This window comes from Drosophila miranda, chromosome 4 (assembly GCF_003369915.1).
Source record: "Drosophila miranda strain MSH22 chromosome 4, D.miranda_PacBio2.1, whole genome shotgun sequence".
NCBI classification, from domain to species: Eukaryota; Metazoa; Arthropoda; class Insecta; order Diptera; family Drosophilidae; genus Drosophila; species Drosophila miranda.
This window is the reverse complement of record NC_046677.1, coordinates 13,351,303-13,356,657: the sequence shown is the minus strand read 5'-3', so window position 1 is coordinate 13,356,657 and position 5,355 is coordinate 13,351,303.

Genomic DNA, 5,355 nt, shown 5'->3' with positions numbered 1-5,355 from the left:
CCACCTTTAATTGCATTCTAACCCTATGGCAGCCTATTTCAGATAATCATATCATTTTTTGCCATTACCCAACCTCACAACAGGCTAAGACTCAAGTCAAGATGAATAACGTTTAAAGTCCTCTCAATTCCCAACATTCCCCCACTTACTTGGTCAAACACACCCACAAAGGCACACACACACACACACACACCACATAGCGCGATCCCAGTGACAATGCATTTGTTGAATATTTGCACGAAAATGGCCTGAGAGCATGTGAAATATTTATGGACGAGCATTGTGGATGTCATGATGATTAGTTGCATATTCTCTTAACCCACCAATGCAAGCGCCGCGTCGTCCGGGTCTTTGATGGCTCAGATAGCAGGGCGCTGGTGCCGGATAGGGAACTGGAGCGGGTGCGGGATCGGGAGCTTGTGCCACTGTGGCTCTGGGGCTGATTTGGACCAAGCAAATATTTAATTTAAGAACATTTTCTTGCGTTATCCTCGACCATGGGACGTGAGCCAGGATGTGGCGTGCCCTGTCCGGTCTTGTCCTGTCTTCGGAAATCTCAGTTGTATTCTTACTACTTTCTCTCTCTCTCTCTGTCTCATTTTCCTTTTAGTGCTCCATTTTTCTTCTGTTTTTTCTTCGACTGCAACTCCAGAAGCGTCCGCAGAGCTGAGGCTCAGTCATACTCGTATTAGCCCCAGTCAAACAATGGCATTGGCAAACCGAAGAGCAGCACCAAATTGCAACGTGCAGAACCCAGCAGAGTGTAAGGAAAAGCCCAGAGAAGGAGGTGGAGGAGGAGGTCGATCTGCAGGCGGTGGGGAAAGTGTTGTTAAGAAAATGCACCAGACAGAAAATCGATGGAAAAATGCTAGCTACTTGCTGCTGCTGCCGCTTTTGTTGTTGTTGTGTGCGCTTATTTTGTTTATTTTTTCACTGCTCGCCTTTCTCTGTGGCTGTGGGGGCGGCACTCTAAATCCTTTGTGTGGCAGATTAACACGTGCGCCCCCTCCCGACTGAAGGAAAACTAAGGAGAAATCAGAAGGTCACATCGAGGTTTAATATCGTCGTGCTCAGCAATATTTTTAAATAGGGCGTTCCCCATAAATACCAATGACATATGTACATATATGTACAATGTACATAATTTTTCATTAAAATACTTTAAACAGTAATTGAACAAAGAGTAACAAATTTTTCCTCCTTCCATCTCCTTGCCGAATCAATTAGAAAACTATAGCGAAATCAATTTGCCACGTGTCTCTTCACGCACATCTCTTCTTGATTTGGTTCTAAGCTACAAGCTCCAGACTCATCTTTTATTTATACAAAACAGAACTCGCTGCGTTAGTTTGCTAGGGAAGAGAAGGTAAGTTTCAGTGAAAACCAAACATAAAAAAAAAAAAAATAAAAATTAACACAAAAATTGTATTACATGTTTTTTTTTTAACACCTGATCTCGTTTTAAGGTGTAAGAGTAAATTTTGTTAAAAGTGTGAATGTTGGAAAAACAATTGATAACGGTAGAAACCATTACTCACTTTATATCTGCAATTATTTTTATTAAGATTGCCATTAATGGAAATATTTATTGTAATTACGGCAAAGGCTACGGAGAGACTAATGGTCAGAGTAGTTAGAAGGACAATTGAAGATGAAACTAGTGCATAGTAGGACGAGATAGGACAGCAGTACTAATAAGAATGATGAGGGTGGATTCGACTTCACCACAGAGAAGTTTGTGGAGAAAAAGAGCGCCATGGAAAATCCTAAGGGCTTAAACAGGTTGAATGTTAATGAGTCCCAGCCTACTCTCACTGGATGGAAGTTTTCCAGTGTTTTAAGTCCGCGGAGGGCGAAGATTAGGCCTTTTTTTTGAAGCAGGCACAATATTATAAGATAGGCCGGACTTCTGGACGTTGACATGCAATGACTGCATCTTGCAAGAGGCGATGCAATTACTACACTGTCAAATGGCCCGTCTGAAACCAGCAGAAGGCCGTTACGCGAGCATGCAGGAAAGATAGCTGTTAGACTAATATTCGAGGAAAATTAGCATTAAAGTTACTAAGTGAACTAGGCAAGCATTAAAGATACAATACCATAAAAATACGCATAAAAATCACACCAAGCATTTTTCTACGGTCAACTAAGGATGGGAGGTTTACTAATAGCAGTCTACTAGAGTAAGATGGGAGTCTCACACCTGCATCCCAGTTGAGGCCCCGCAGAGCAAAGAGTAACGAGGGGGAACGTTGTGAGCTGCTGCGGAGACCGCAACTCTACATTTATACCCGATACTTAGTCAATATGGCTCTCGTCCGGCAGACGCCGCTAATATTAAACGACACGACAAAGAGTGTGTGCGAGAGAGAGAGATAATCAGACTGAGCGTGACGTCGCCACTGCAAATTGATTTTTTCCTTTTGGCTATAAAAATGATCTGATCTGATCCAGATTCAGCAATCTGATAGATATGGTCATTATCTATGATTCTAAGTTTTTAGTTTTCTCGAATCTGCAATATTGTGGATGCAAGAGATTTTCGTCCTTTGTGCGGGCGGAAGTGGGCGGGGTGAAGTTTTGAAATATTCTTGTAGCAGTGGCATTTCACAGAAGTCTGGATCCAAAACTGGATCGCACGAGGCGATAATAGGGACGGACAGACGGACGGACAGACAGACAGACAGACAGGGCTCAATCGACTCGGCTATTGATGCTGATCAAGAATATACATACTTTATGGGGTCGGAAACGATTCCTTCTGGACGTTACACACCACTTTTACCACAAATATAATATACCCCAATACTCATTTTGAGTATCGGGTATAAAAAGTTTTTCTGTTCTGATTTTATACGGTCCTGGTGTACTTTGTACTGAGGGCACCATACACAGGAGACGTATTCTAAGATCGGACGAACAAGCGAGGTATAGAGAGTCTTTGTTATGTAGGGTAGAAATGTGTTCGGAAAACTTTAACTTGGGGTCTAACCTAACACCCAGATCATCCACCAGGGTAATTCTCTCAAGAGAACCACCAAATAGGGTATAGGGAGCCAACAAGGGGCTAGAACGATGAAATGTCATAACTTTGCATTTCGAGGCATTAAGGAGTAACAAGTTTGCACAACACCATGACTGAAACTTATTGAGATCGGATTGCAAGCGAGAATGAAATGAAATTTCCTTGTACTGGACACAGAGTTTAACAACATCCGCATACATAAGTACACGAGAGTATGTTAATACCGAAGGCATGTCATTAATAAAGAGTGTGAAGAGTAAGGGGCCTAGATGGCTGCCCTTGTGGTACTCCCGAAGAAACCTTTACTGGTAAAGACAGGGAGTTTTTGAAGAGGACTCTTTGAGACCTGGAAAAAGATAGCTAGAAATCCATCTCAGGAGGTTGGGCGGAAACCCTAAAAGGTCAAGTTTTTGCGCTAAAAGGGAATGGTTTACAGAGTCGAATGCTTTACTAAAGTCGGTGTAAATAACATCCGTCTGTAAGTTACCATGAAAGCCTTTAATAATGAAAGAGGTAAACTCTAACAAATTCGTGGGGGTTGATCGCCGCCTTATAAATCCATGCTGAGTTGGAGATATTAGTGACTTGCAGAGATGTTGCTAGTGCAGAGTTAATACCTTCTCAAACATTTTGGGAATAGCGGATAACTTTGCTATACCTCTATAATTTTTTGCTTCAGACTTGCTGCCTATTTTATGGAGAGGAATTATAAGCGATTCCTTCCAGATCGGGGGGAAGCAAGAAGAATCGATGGACAGGGTGAATAGTTTAAGCAAGGGTCCACACAGAGCCATGGCGTCTGGACCCGGTGAAAACACCGGCTTAACTAGTCGAAGATCATGAAGTAAAGAACATTCATTTAACAAGGGACTGAAAATTCCGTTCAACCTCGGTAATCCGTATGGCTACGGATGACCAGAGTTGCTTTCCTCAGAATAGGTGATTTGGAAAAATACAAGTGACATATATGGTAGCTTAGTCGTATAGAGTCAGTAAATTCCCTAGACCATTTTTTGATTAAACCAATGACTCCTTTGGCTTTATTCGAAATAGCGGATATATGGAAATAAAAACATAAATTAGGTACCATAAAGTGCAATAAAGTAGTTCTGCACACTAAGCAAATTGTGGATAAGGCAAATATTTTCGTTTTTTTGAGTCTAAAGGTGTTTTTAAATTGGTATTTATTTCAGTTCGTCAATAAAATGTTAAAACTTCATGCTTCATGCTTATATGCTTCAGTGATAGGTAGAAGTTTACAGAGACATACCAAATCAACCATAATACTATATGAAGTGTTTTATAGACCCTTTTCCTGAAATTTCCTTAATTAATCGCTTTTTGCAGAGCTGCAAATAAATATTTGATATTCCCTTATACCGACCAAACGGTGCTCCAATGAATTCCGAAGCCAGAGTATACAGAGTATACCCAGCTCTTATGGTATTCAGTCCCGGAAAGGGAGGCCCACTATCTTATCCCACTGTAATTATGGCTGCCAACAAATGTTGGCAATATATTTATAGCAATCCAGACTTATTTAATGCATGTGGGCTAGGGATATATTGATGGTGTTAGCACAACCCAGTTATATGCTCGATGGGTGTACAATGGGTAGAATTATTCAGCCGCGAAGATTCGTGCTGGTTAAATTGTTTCGATTGTCTCTAACTTAAACTAATTTAAATGGTTTAAGTTATATTTGTGAAGATTTCTCATATAAAATATTCTAATGTATCCGACGTTAACGAACACGAACACGGTAAGAAATCAATTATTTAATTTGCTCACATTTTTTTTTTGCTTTTATTTATAAAATTCAATCATAACAATTTAAATTCACTTTGTTTTAATTTTTGGGAACTGCGGTCTTAAGTTTCATTCATTTGAAAATTTGCTATTAAATTAATAAATCTCATAAATGTCTGTTAAATATGGTAAACAATACCATTTCGTATTTCTGGTCATGTTATTATTATTTATTCCGCAATTATTAAATACTTACAAAATAAAATGCGTCTAAATAGAAATACATACACTGTCGCTCAGAGTACTCATATAAGAACAATACAATGGGCATTTATCGTATATCATTATGTTTCCATTGTTGATTATATTAACTAATCAATTAAATTGTTTTTTGGTTTCCCCCAATGGGTATTTAATTTGTTGCTAATTACAAGTTAGATCTTATCAGTTTGGAGGCTTTTTTTTGGTTTTGGTTTTGTTTTCTAAAAAATATACATATTAGTATACATTTCAAATACATTTCATGTTTTTCAGTTTAGCCGGTTTTTGGCGGCTCATTATAAGACGACAAGCCCACGATA